At 37.7% G+C, this 14,311-nt stretch overlaps 1 long non-coding RNA gene across 2 annotated transcripts in view; it reads right to left on the reverse strand.

Moving 5' to 3' along the window:
- LOC311430036 overlaps positions 1-3,849 on the reverse strand; it is a 40,032-nt gene extending 36,183 nt beyond the window's left edge. The window contains exons 1-2 of one of the 2 annotated variants that reach the window (XR_014688510.1): positions 3,777-3,848; positions 3,451-3,536 (exon numbers count right to left, since the gene is read on the reverse strand). This is a non-coding gene — a long non-coding RNA (uncharacterized lncRNA). Of the gene's footprint in view, positions 1-3,450; positions 3,537-3,776 lie in introns of both variants that reach the window. The other variant, XR_014688509.1, reaches the window with a different exon arrangement.
- Between the last annotated feature and the right edge of the window lie 10,462 nt (positions 3,850-14,311).

The raw sequence follows: 14,311 nt of genomic DNA on the forward strand, positions 1-14,311 counted from the left end.
TTTCTCATCATCCTCACTCTACTTATATCCTACCCATCAACTAGTTATGAAAGAATCTAAAGTCATAATCAAGATGAAAAATAAGAAAATAAGAAAAGTCTCACACTTCTGGTTATCAACAATTTGTAAGGGAAATACACTAACATCAGATTCTTCTTTATTCTTCTCCTTGTTTTTGTAGGACAATCATTTATACATTTGTCACACTTGATAGAAATAAAGAAACAAATATAACCTTATGGATTTCCCTTAAGCTAACATTATTTTAAAGTGATTAACTCCTATCATGAAACATTTGTTATAAAGCTTCAAGTGGTTTCTTTATGAATTAAAGAGCAAACCATTGCCAAATACCCCTCTTTGTTACCCCAATGCAAGCAAAGATGTTTTACAGGTACAAGGCTAAGAATACCAATTAGCTTGAAAAATGTATCAAGTAAATCTCTTTTCCTTCTTTTCTTTTGCATATATTATAAGATCTTCCATATACAAGTCCCTCATAAAATATATGCTATGTCATAAGTGTTATTACTGAGCAGAAAGCTGAAATTTTAGGAAGCATGCTTCCCAGAAAGACAACAATGTAAAGATTGTCTTAGAAAGCACTGCAAAACTAGATGTTCACACACAGCCAGTTTTCTCATAAATGAGGTTAATCTGTGTTAACAAATTGTCAAAGAACCTGTCATATTCTATTGTCTTTCGAAGTACAAAAATGTTAAACAGATTACAAGAGTGAAATAATACCCTAAAGAAATCACATGCAGTGAAGAAAATCAGTTGGTTTATAGCTTCTTATTTTGAAATTACACTTACATCTGATTCTAAGGAGCATTTGTTTGCTTAAATGTGTATATTGGAGAATACTAGTTTTCATTTTCATAATATTTTCCTTAAAATTGCTGTAATAATGGCAGTAGCTATGGGGAATATTTATGCAAGATCAAATTTTTCACTCCATCATAAACTTTAATTAGTGAGTTGATCCTCTTCCCTCCCTGAATTTTTAATGAAGTAAAATATTAAGTTTCACATATTTGTGAAAACAAATCCAGAGTACAATGGATAAGAAATGTTATTTTAATGCAACTTTCTACAATGATAAAAAGTATATCAACTTGCACTGGAAATGTTCAAGAAATATTTTGTTTGTGCTGTATCTACTACATGGTTAGGGCAGTTATTTATGCTACATTTGCAGTTTTAGACTGTACACTTAAGAAACTTTAGGATAAATTATCACTGAAAACATACATTTGAAGTGTCACTTGAAGTATCATTCTTAGTTAATAAACTAGAATTTAGACTATCACAACACAAGGCAAGTTCTGGTCTCACACTGCTTTCTATATGGTTTTTAGAATATTTTTTTTTTTATTTCCTAGGACTAAAGTTAGCACAGAAACATAAGACAAATATTGTCAGTCAAAAGTTTGATATTAATATAGCATACTGGATAAATAGGTGGATTTTTTTCCTTTAAAACACTTCTAAATTGCTTCTTTGTAGCCAACAAGTACTGCTTGCTGAAATCACACTGTATTTGCCTTTGTATCATTGAAAGCAAACAGCCTTCTTTACTGTGTAAAGTTAATAAGTCCAATTAATGAGTCTCCAATACATGGGAGGAGAGACAGGAGAAAATAACAATGAATTCAGTTGTGTTACCTCAGGGAAGAATTATCTTATCATGCCTTTAAACTCCAGTTCTCTCTGATAAATACATTAGCCCATATATCAGTTTAGTTCTAATATGCTAAACAGACTTCTGAAAAGTTTAATTAAAAGTTCAGTGTCCTTTCAAGACTGAGTCTTCTTGTGTTCCATGTATAAAAAAAAGTCTACAAAAATCACTGTCTCTACTTGTTAGTATTCTTTAGAGTGACTTGTATAATTCCACATGCCCAGGGTTGATTCTTGTCATTTCCTATGATTGTAAATACCTTGAACTCTCATTGTTTTCAGGACTTTAAATTTTTTTCAAGAGTCAGAGAGAGAAACATAAACATACAACTACATGGACTATTTATCTAGACAATTAAATTCAAAGTGTGAATTTAAAACACTGTGGTTACATTTGCATGACTCTGGCTTATTTAACTTTTTCTAAATGATGTGTATATATTACGTATTTATGTATATATATAAACATATAAGAGTATAGGCATGTATATATGTGTGCACATATATATGCAGATTTGCATATATATTTATATGCATACATATGTATGTGTATAACTTTCCAGGTATGTTGGAAGTGGATTAACCAAATCCAAAGAATTATTCTTATTTTGGAACAGGAAACTCTATTTTTATACTAGTCTACTTCAGTTTAGTCTGCCACTACCATTTTACCAACACAACACCAAAAAAATCTATGGAAACGGATCCTAATGATGCAGCTTTAACTGGAATATTTCTAAATGGTTGAGATAACATTCATGAAAAAAAAAAAAAGCAACAACAAAAACAAAAACAAACAAACAAACAAAACAATAATCAAGTAATCCTTCAGTGTGTTTCCAATTGAAAAATGTAGCCTCTGGAGTAAAGTTTTAAAATTATTATTCACAGATACAAACATATTTACTGGATGACTAAATTCAAACATGCCTATTATTCACAATATACATATCCTTTGACTTTTATGTCCTGAGTCACTTCATCTGTTTACCAACAAAAATTTGAACTGACTGCCTCTCTTTCTTTGTATATAAATACATTTAAATATAGCCCATATATAACCTTAAACATGGACTTATCCTGAAAAAAAAAAATCTCTAAACGGTTCTTGTTTTCATTTTTTGCATTAAACATGAAAAGCATAAGTATTTGAAATCCATATTTTTTTTTGTTTGTTTATTATTATCTCAAAACCTTCAAATTAGAAAATATATTTCACAGAAATGATTAGCTCTTATTCTGCTTTAGCACTTGAAAGGTTACAGCAATAGGAAAAGAAAGAGCTTTAATTAAAGAATGAATTACCAATTTTAATTGATGTAGCTCTCTGCTATTATTTTGTGTGTTTATAGATATTCTATGTGATTCTATAATCAAGATGACACAGACAGACAAAAAGCAAGACTTTAACCACTAAGGCTAAAGAAGGAAGAGCTGCTGTAAGATCACATTCAGCCATTTAAGTTCAAGAATCATGTGAAGTGTGGTTTCCATGACAACAAGTCACTAATTGCTAACATAAAGTAAAAATCAACCTTGACGGAATTTGGCAGTGACATAGAAGCTGGGAAGAAAAATAAATAAATAAATAAATAAATAAATAAACACTTCAAAATAATTATAGGACAATTTTCCCGTGTGATGAAGAAATACAAGCAACTCCATATTCTGAGAAAGAATGAAAGCACCTGGAGTTCCAGGGTTATTTCAGATTTGGCAAAGCTGGCCGTATACACTAGTCATTGTGTATTGATAGTCAACACCTACCTTCAGCAACAGATAAGGAAAGATGTTTGCGATGAGGTGATGAAGGATTTTTGCATGCTTGGGCTACAGATCAGCAAAGGAAAATGCTGTAGAGAATGCATGAAGTAAATAAAAGACACAAATAATAGGATTTTAACATAAAGTCACGGGGTAGGAAGAAAAACAAATTAAAGGAGAGCAGAGGGTAAGAAAAGGGCTAAACTCAGACATGCCTCCCATTCTAACTTATTAGTAAGGGTTTCAGACACCTCTAGCTTGCAGATAAAGAGTCTTTTGAGACTAGAGGAAACTATCCGGGAAACACAATGGTACCATTCAAAATTTACCGATTTATGAACTGCTGCATATCATTTGTAAAAATTGCTTCAGCCTGCGTTACCTTTCACCAGCACTGTAAGTCGACTCACTGGGTCACTAGGAGTGAACAAGAACATTTTGATAAATTCAGTTTCCATGACAATGAATTAGCCATGGAAAAGGGGGAGGTGTTGAAAGATCTGTGTTCTGTAGAATACTCTTCAAATGTTTGCCTGTTTTCATTTTTAGCCATTTAGTTCTCATGGCTCTGTTCCAGGACTCTTTAATTTGCCAGTAGCTGTTTTTCCTCTACAGATTAGAGGAGTAATTCATCAGTGGATGTTTCACTCAGTGGTCCCATCTAACGTAAGAGAACATAAAAATGATTTTTTCCAATTATGCTTTTTGTTTGCTTAGAAAGAATGCAGCAGGCTCTCTTTTGTTGTTCCACTACAACCTCACTACAGAATGCTTAATCTTTCTAATTTATTGCCCAGTACTACATTTATGAGTACAATTGTACCTTGCAAGACATTGGGAGTTCATTTTAAATACCAGTGAGCCCCCAAAACAAAACAAAACAATGATTTGGAGTTTTCTTCCACAGGAACAAGACAATAAAAGAATGTCACATTCCAAAGGTTGGTATAGTTTGCATCAATGGGAACTGCTGAGAAAAAGAACTGAGAAAACAATTGCTATTTATTTTTGATAGAACAGCATACAATTATTTTTCACTTGTCTGACTTAGAAAGGCAAAGCCAATAGGACATTTTTTAGTGCCAGAATGGAAGGCTACTTAAATTGGTGAATGCCTTTTTGTCACTTTGCCACTTTCCACATTTGCCACTTTGCCACTTTTTAAGGGTCTTGGATGAGACATTTATACTAATGAGATGAAGAGTAGAGGTGTATAACCATTCATAAAAACATACTTAAAATTCGGAGTAAGATGAGGGTGATCAGAAGAACCATTTACAATGACTATTGGGATAGATAGGTTGCTACCCAGAGACAACTGAGAAAGATTTGGCTCCTTCAGAAAGTAAACCTGTTTTTATGTATCTCCAGCAATATGCTCCTCATTGCCATTAATAAAAATGTAAAGGTCTGAACATCTTGCTTCCACTCTCTGTCTGCTTAACGGCATCATTTTGTGTGATGTACAAGAAAATGATTTTTTTTTTGTGTGAAGTTGTTAGTTGTTGTGCCAGCCCAGCATGGACTTAAGTTCCTGAATGGGAAGGGGAAAGGGAAAAGGGAGGGGGAGGGGGAGGAGGAGGGGGAGGAAAGGGGAAGGGGAAGGGGAAGGAGAAGAGAAAGGGAAAGGGAAAGGGAAAGGGAAAGGGAAAGGGAAAGGGAAAGGGAAAGGGAAAGGGAAAGGGAAAGGGAAAGGGAAAGGGAAAGGGAAAGGGAAAGGGAAAGGGAAAGGGAAAGGGAAAGGGAAAGGGAAAGGGAAAGGGAAAGGGAAAGGGAAGATAATGCTTGTACTTCTGAAAAATACTTTTCTATTTCAGTAAGAAAAAAAAATAAATCATAGTCACTCACATACATTGTTTTCTGACTTTCTCCATAGGTATTCACATAAATGTGTTCACTGACAGATAAACCCATATTTTCACTCACAATCATTCACTCATACATGCTCTCATAGACACAAAGAAGGAGGATACTAATTTAAAACCATATTGCAGGCAAGGCATCTATCTTATCCTAAAAACTTCAAATATAGATATATATATATATATATAAATAAAAATAAAAATAAAATAATTTTCCAATATGCAAATGTCATTAATACTAGCCTATTGTGAAAATACTGCAGAGTTGGAAATCAAAGTAACCATTTTAGTCAATGAGATTTAGTTGTTCTGAAGCAGCCATTCACAAAAGAAAAATAAGGGGAAGGAAAGATGAATTTGAGTTGATTGAAATTCAGTAAATCAGTAGCCTTGAGTCTCTCAGTCTTGATTTAAAATAGCAGGGGCAGTTGCCGTCAAGCACTTGAGTGCATGTGGACAAGAATAAGCCTAATGACTTCTTTTGTTCATCTGCCATGTGGAACTATTTCAACATTCTTATCTAGGATGTGAGCGAGGTGTGCTAATAGCTCCACACTTCCACTCCTGGAACTGAGGAACGAATGTAGGTAGCAATGCACTCAAGTCCCATTGATATTAATGGTGTGAGATCACTCAGCCTGCTCCTTTCAGTGAAATGCACTTAAATGCCCACTGCAAGAAACAGATGTCGGATGCTTCTTCAGTCTATCTATGACCTTCAGCTGGCACCAGACACTGCTGCACGTCTTGTCTTGTTAACATTTTCACAGGTGAGAGACGGATAAACAACCATTTTCTCAAACCTGTAGATTGTTAATAAGTGTCACAAAATACACACCGGAGCTCAGGTGCAGATCATTAAAAAAGAAGCAAGAATGAGAGGAATAATGACATGTCAATCCACCTTAAGCCAAGCTTGACACCCCCGTGATACTTGTTAGCACCACGCACAGGGAATTCTGCCTTCTGTTCTGTTCTTGAACCAGGAATACAGCAGTGGAACTTATTTCCAGATGCTTTTGGTTAAACTTTGAGCCCTTACTCAAATTAAGGAAGAAAATAAGAACATTCAAACATAAAAATTCTTTTTTTTTTTTTTTTCCTAATAAAGGTTTAAATGATCTAGTCAAGCACTGTGAACTTTAACTAATAGTTTCATGCTACAGTAATGGCACCTATTATTCGAATTCATTTCCCATACTGACAGCACAACTCAGGCATACTCCAGACTATGACATTTTAAATGACTAGTGATTTTCAGTTGTGCTTTCTAGTGTATGCATATATGAACTACAGAGTGGAATATTTGCATCTGTGTGTACACAAAAGCTTTTGTGTTTTTTCTTCTGCTGATATATAGGAACATATATAAAAAACATACATCATCCTTGAAATATATGTGTTTTCCCACACTAACTTTAATAAAAAAGGGAAAATACTTCAGATACATAATAAAATTTCATAAGTTTTCATTGTTTCAGTCAAGACCCTGCTATTCCAGCATTTATCTGTGGTGGTTTTACTTGGGTGGGCGGCCACCATGGCTGTTCTCTCACTCCCCATCCTCAAGGAGGAAGGGGGAGAAAATGTGACACAAAGGACTCAAGGTTTAAGATAAGGATGATTTATTTAAAGGAAAAAGGAAGACGGGAAAAAAAAAAAAAGAAAAAAAAAAAAAAAAGAAAGAAAGAAAGATTAAAAAAAGATTTAAAAAAAAGAAAAAAAAAAAAAAAAAAAAAAAAAAAGCAAAGGCCACTTAGAAACAGACAGAGGAAAAAGCAGTTACTCTGTACTTCCCATCAATGAGCAATGTTCAGCCACATCCTGGGAAGCAGGGCTTCAATACACATTGTTCACAGACACTTCCACAACGAGAGTTCCCCTTCCCCCTTTCTCCTTTCTCACCTTTTATCGCTGAGTGTAACATTATCCTCATTGCTTTATTTCATAATACAATGATATGAAGTGTAAGAAATAAATAGAAATTGTAAATGTGATATTGAGCAGAAAATTAGTCAAACACACATTTTTAAAGGATCTCTCATCTCTCACAGGCTATGTCATAGCTACCACATGCAGATGTCATTCTGTTTGTATGTGGTGTTTCTTACACATAAAAATGAACCACTGGCTTCCCACTCCAATGCATTAGAAGCAGATGTAATCACAATTTGGAAAACTCTACCTCTGAATAGGTAACTTCTGCTGAGCTACTTCTTAAGCAGGGATACTTGAGGTGCACAGAACAGGAATCTGATCATTCACAGAAAAATATGGTAGAAAAGTACCTCTTATTTTTTCTCTCTTTTCAGCTCACAAATAAGTAGCAGAAGATTTTGTTTCAAACTAGTGTAATGTTAGGTGAAAAGCCCAAATTTTTCTAGGTTTCTCCACACGGTTTGGGAATCCAGGCCTGTATGAGGCAAAACTTGACTTCAACTTGTGTTATGTGATTCTTCATATTTTCTTGACAGAATTACTTATCTATGATCTGATATCTTAAGGTTAATTTCAGTTAAGGGATAAATTCTGCAATTCACAAGTTGGCGGTTTGTTTCTACTGAATTTAGCATAGGAATTCATGTTAATACAAAAGTATTAACATGACTTGAAGCTGACCTAGCAACCAAATCATAAACATAACAACAGAATGGAGACCAAGTAGCTCTTTGAAATGGTATACCTACAGATTTAAGAATTGATCCTTTTTTTTTTTTTTATGATTTTTGCAACAATAATAATTATAGTAATAATAAATACCTCTAAATATTTTAAATAAAACATTTGCCAACACTGCAATTTTAAGAAAACCTCCATGCATCAAAAGGTGAATTACTATTTTTCATCTGGGCTTTTTTCAGTCATTATATGGAAATAAATTAGAAAATGTAAATATATTTTCCACTTCTCTATTACGTCTGTTAGGAAATCTTATATACTCTTTGCACAGTCCTGGGGTGTTTTGTTGTTGTTATTTCTTTTTTTTTGTTGTTATTATTGTTTGTTATTTTTGTTTTTGTTTTTGTTTTTGTTTTTTTTTAAATTAAGGAAAGTTCCTGGGAAACCATTGCTAGATCTGCTCTTACAGAAATCTTGTCAGTGTTAAAAATCAGTAAGAGCTGACTCCAATAAATGCTATTAGTTTCTCAATAATGCCAAAGTCAATAGCTGCTCTTGTAACAGTGTTACAGTTTAAGCACTGCTGCAGGCCTGTGCTAGTCTTGAACACGGGATCAAAGAGATAAAAGCACAGTGACTGCATTTCTTTCCCTTTATATTCTGCCACTCTAAGGATCTTTACATGAGTTTGATTCTCAGTGACATTTTGTCATTGATCTTTTTTAGCATCTCTTTTGCATCAGTTTTTTTCAGGAACCCCCTTCAAGGAAGATGACATCTGAACAAGTTACAAGCATGTGTGCCTACTGTCTGTGAGAATACAGGAAGTTTACCCACCCCCTCTACTAAAGTGGTGTGCTGGAAGAAAGATCTCTGTATCCTGTTGCCTGAATATTTCTGTGTCATCAAGTATGAAAGACAAATTATTTCAAATAAAATATAACAAAAGACAATATGTTAAGTCAGTAACAAAACTAACATATCAAAACAAACATTGATCTAAATAGTGCAGATTTCATTTAGACTTGTTAAGTGTCTACTGTAACATACTATGGAGTAGGTGTCTCATTGTAACTTTTTTGTCCATATGTGCATTAGGTAGGGATTTTTTCCTAAAGCTCAGCACATCCACTGATGAATTCTGAAATCTGGCTACTGTTTTGTTGACATGAATATAAGATGAGCTTCTTGCACGCCATACTAAAATGTATCAGAGATTATGCTTTTCAGTGTTTCCAGGAGATTCATAGAATCATAGAATCTTAAATATTATATAGTTCCAACATCCCTGCAGTGGGCTGGGACACCTCCCACTACACCAGCTTGTTCAATGCACAATCCAATCTGTCATTAAACACCTTTAGGGATGGGGCATCCACAGCTTCTCTAGGCAACCTGTACCAGTGCATCACCACCTTCTGAGAGAACAGAATCAAGTAGATAGCTAAGATACTAAATAACAGTGCAAAACTTTATATAAACTGTAGGGGAAAAAAAAAAAAAAAAAAAAAAAAAAAAGTATTTTGTTTTATGAAAAATTCTGAGGTTCAATTATTATTTTCCATTGTGCTTTAGGAAAGGAAAAAGGACATAAAAAAAAAAAAAAAGTCAATCTGCTGGTTTCAGATTGTACACTTAAGTGATGTGTTCAACTTTTTGTATGCAAATACAGATTCACTTACCTATCCACTTTATAAAGAACAGATGATCTCCAGAGAGAAATTTGGATTTCAGAAGAGCTGAATATTCTGCTGGGAAGTCTTTACTTCACATGGAAAGATGGGGGGGGGGGGGGTGGAGCATAAAATAAGACACAAGTAGACTGTTAGTTTATATATTTTGGTTAAGTGCCTAAAACAAAGAATAATGAAGTATGGCACAGTCTGGTTTATTATACACTCAAACAATCTTTACAGGTGGTATTGTGCAACCAAGTCAGAAAACAGATGTAAATCAGAGATCTGCGGCTGATTCTTCCACAGTTCAAATGACAGCACCTAACTACAGGCCATTCAGGAAATTCTCTGTTTTCCTAAGTAAAAATTCCATCTACCCAAAATATCCAAAAGTAAATTATATACATCCACATGAGATTTTGTTTACAATTAGTCAAGAAATGTTGACAGTAAGAAGTTATGTTTGATACATACATATATATATATTCTGACACTTCCTTTCTTGATTAAGTATGGAGTATAGAGAATCAGACCTTGCTTTGCAAGCTGTAGCCAAAAGCCTCATGACTGGAAAACGGAAATAAATCTGACAGTCTCTAGGAGGGAAAAAGTCAGTTAAATATCAGAACTGAGTCCTTTTGGTTTCCAAAGACAATTGTGTAGTATTTGTGGAACTCATTCAGCCTGAAATATATGTATATATGTGTATAAATTACACTATGATTAAAGAAAGAACTTCTTGCCATTTTAATAAAATCATGACCCATCAAAACATAGCAGTCAGGAAAACCATAAAAAATTGGGAAATATTATTAGTAGTATAAAAACACTATTTTGCCCAGACTGAACTGGAAGAGAGATATTATATTCATTAGCAGTGTCTAGCAATATTTGTGAATGAGTTAGTGAGAAAATTAAAGTTAGTGAAGTAGTTGACGGATAAATCCAGATGTCCTAACCCCAACCAATAATGAACTGGGTGTGGTGGTTTTACCGTGCTGGGCAGCTAAACCCCACAACCGCTCTCTCACTCCCCCTCCTTTAGATGAGGAGGGGGAGAAATAAAGCAAAGAACAACTCACGGGTTGAGATAAGGATAATTTAATTAAAGGGAAATAATTATAATAATTAAATAAAGACTACCATGAACTAAACAATTTAACTAAGGGGAAATAAAAGGGAAAGGGGAAAAAGGGAGGAAAACAAACAAACAAAATAAATGAAAGCTATATGGAAGTGCAGAGGAAAGAAATTACTCTCTACTTCCCACAAATGAGCAATGATTGACCACGTCCTTGAAGCAAGGCCTCAACGCACGCAGCCGGTGTTTGAGAGGAGGACCGACGTCTTCTCAACGAGAGCCCACCCCTCCCCTCTTCTTCCTGTTTTCACCTTTTATTGCTGAGTGTGACATCACATGGTATGGAATATCCCTTTGATTGGTTTAGGTCAGCTGCCCTAGTGATGTTTCTCTCCTCACTTTTTTGCCCACCCCCTAGGAGGGTTAGAGAAAGGCCCAATGCTGTGCCACTGCTGCTCAGCAGTAGACACAACACTGGTGTGATAACACTGCTGTTCCAGCTACAAGTACAGAGTACGGCACTATATGGGCTGCTGCCGGGAAAGTTAACATTCCAGCCAGACCCAGTACAACCTCCACCCCTTATTCCATAACATTTGTGTCACACTCAGATCCCCATACTTTAGCATACAAGCATTCTCATCATTATCCCTTGTCCTTTAACAGGACAAGGATTTAACAGGACAGGATTAATAGGCAGGTGTATCTTTTCATTCCATAGGTCTTTCTTGGAAAATGTTCATAAGAACTGTTGATGATTAGGTCTTCATCTGCCAAAGTGGCCACTCAAGGCAGGCAGAGTTGGATGTCTGGACACCAGCACCAGCTTAGCTCAAGTCCTTGTTGCACTGCCCGGCTCCTTGCAAAGTTGACCTGTCGTTGATCCTACAGCATCTTCCTACAACATATAACTTAGATTATAGATTAGTTTTCTCTCAATGTCAAATCTCCTTGAGGCACACACTTGATATCCCCATTCTTTTGCATGACCCACCAGGTATACCCTGGTCCTTGGGCGAAGACAATCCCACGAGTGGGTTTGCCTTTTCCCGAGGCAGGAGCAACCCACACTGCCTTCCCCATCCACCTTCCTATATGCACTACGGGAACCTTAGCTCCTTTCACAGTGTGTAGGGGTTTTGTTTCGGCAGGACCAGCACGGTTGTCAGACCCCCTATTGTTAACTAGCCAAGTGGCTTCTGGTAGATTTGTGTCCCATTGTTTCCACGTCCCAGCACCTAATGCTCGTAACATAGTCTTTAACAGTCCATTGTACCTCTCAATCTTCCCAGAGGCTTGTGGGTGGTAAGGGATGTGGTACACCCACTCAATACCATGCCTCTTTGCCCAGGAGGTAACAAGATTGTTTCGGAAATGACTCCCATTGTCAGACTCAATTCTCTCTGGTGTACCGTGACGCCACAATACTTGTCTTTCCAGGCCCAAGATAGTGTTTCGGGCTGTGGCATAGTTTACAGGGTATGTTTCCAGCCACCCAGTAGTTGCTTCTACCATGGTGAGTATGTAACGTTTGCCTTGGCGAGTTTTTGGGAGTGGTCCGATATAGTCAATTTGCCAGGCCTCACCATATTGAAACCCTAACCATCTCCCCCTGTTCCAGGGAGATTTTACCTTCATGGCTTTCTTGATTGCAGCACAGGTCTCACACTCATGGGTAACCTGTGTGATGGCCTCAATGGTCAAGTCCACCCCTCGATCACGAGCCCATCTGTAAGTGGCATCTCTCCCCAGATGTCCTGATGTTTCATGGGCCCATCGAGCTACAAACAGCTCACCCTTACGTTCCCAGTCTAGGTCCACCTGAGCCACTTCAATTTTCGAAGCTCGATCCACTTCTTTGTTGTTCTGATGTTCTTCAGTAGTGCGACTCTTGGGCATGTGGGCATCTACATGACGTACTTTAACATCCAGGTTTTCTACCCGGGCAGCTATATCTTGCCACAGGGTAGCAGCCCAGATAGGCTTACCTCTGTGCTGCCAGTTGCTCTCTTTCCATTGCTGCAGCCACCCCCACAGAGCATTTGCCACCATCCATGAGTCAGTATAAAGATACAATACTGGCCAATTTTCTCTTTCGGCGATATCTAGGGCTAGTTGTATGGCTTTTACTTCTGCATACTGACTCGACTCACCTTCCCCTTCCATGGCTTCCACAACTCGTCGTATGGGATTCCACACAGCAGCTTTCCATTTCCGATGGCTCCCTATCACACGGCAGGATCCGTCAGTAAACAACACATACTGCTTTCTGTCTTCTGGCAACTCATTGTATGGTGGTGCCTCTTCAGCACAGGTTACCTCTTCTGTTGGCACTCCGAAATCTCTGCCTTCCGGCCAGTCCATAATCTCTTCCAGGATTCCTGGGTGATTGGGTTTTCCCATTCGAGCCCGCTGTGTAATTAACGCTATCCACTTACTCCATGTAGCATCAGTTGCATGGTGTGTAGTGGGAATTTTCTCTTTGAACATCCAGTGTAACACAGGTAGCCGCGGTGCCAAGAGGAGCTGTGCCTCTGTACCCACAACTTCTGAAGCAGCTCGAACACCCTCATATTCTGTGAGTATTTCTTTTTCAGTTGGGGTGTAATTGGCTTCTGATCCTCGATAGCCCCGACTCCAGAAGCCCAGAGGTCGACCTCGAGTTTCTTCTGGGGTTTTCTCCCAAAGGCTCCAGGTGAGCCCATGCTCCCCAGCTGCAGTGTACAGTATATTTTGCACAGCTGGTCCAGTACGGACAGGCCCAAGGGCTACTGCACGAGCTATTTCTTGTTTGATTTGTTCAAATGCCTGTTGTTGCTCAGGGCCCCACTCAAAATAGTTTCTCTTTCGAGTCACTCGATATAGAGGACTCACAAGTTGACTATAGCCTGGCACATGCATTCTCCAGAATCCCACGAGGCCTAGGAAAGCTTGCGTTTCCTTTTTGCTAGTTGGCGGAGACATTGCTGTTATTTTATTGATCACATCCATTGGAATATGGCGACGTCCATCCTGCCATTTTACCCCCAAGAACTGGATTTCCTGTGTAGGCCCCTTGACCTTGCTCTTTTTAATGGCAAAACCAGCTTTCAGGAGAATTTGGATTACTTTCTTCCCTTTCTCAAAAACTTCTTCTGCTGTGTTGCCCCACACGAGGATGTCGTCAATGTACTGAAGGTGCTCAGGAGCTCCCCCTTGCTCCAGTGCAGACTGGATCAGTCCATGGCAAATGGTAGGGCTGTGTTTCCACCCCTGGGGCAGCCGATTCCAGGTGTATTGGATGCCCCTCCAAGTGAAGGCAAACTGCGGCCTGCATGCTGCTGCCAAAGGGATGGAGAAAAATGCATTAGCAATATCAATTGTGGCGTACCACTTGGCTGCCTTTGACTCTAGTTCGTACTGAAGTTCTAGCATGTCCGGCACTGCAGCACTCAGTGGTGGCGTGACTTCATTCAGGCCTCGATAGTCCACTGTTAGCCTCCACTCGCCATTAGACTTTCGTACTGGCCATATAGGACTATTAAAGGGTGAGCGAGTCTTGCTGATTACTCCCTGACTCTCCAGTCGGTGAACCAACTCATGGATGGGAATCAGGGAGTCTCGGTTGGTGCGATATTGCCGTCGGT

The sequence above is a fragment of the Aythya ferina genome (genome assembly GCF_964211825.1).
Source record: "Aythya ferina genome assembly, chromosome: 1".
Lineage (NCBI taxonomy): Eukaryota > Metazoa > Chordata > Aves > Anseriformes > Anatidae > Aythya > Aythya ferina.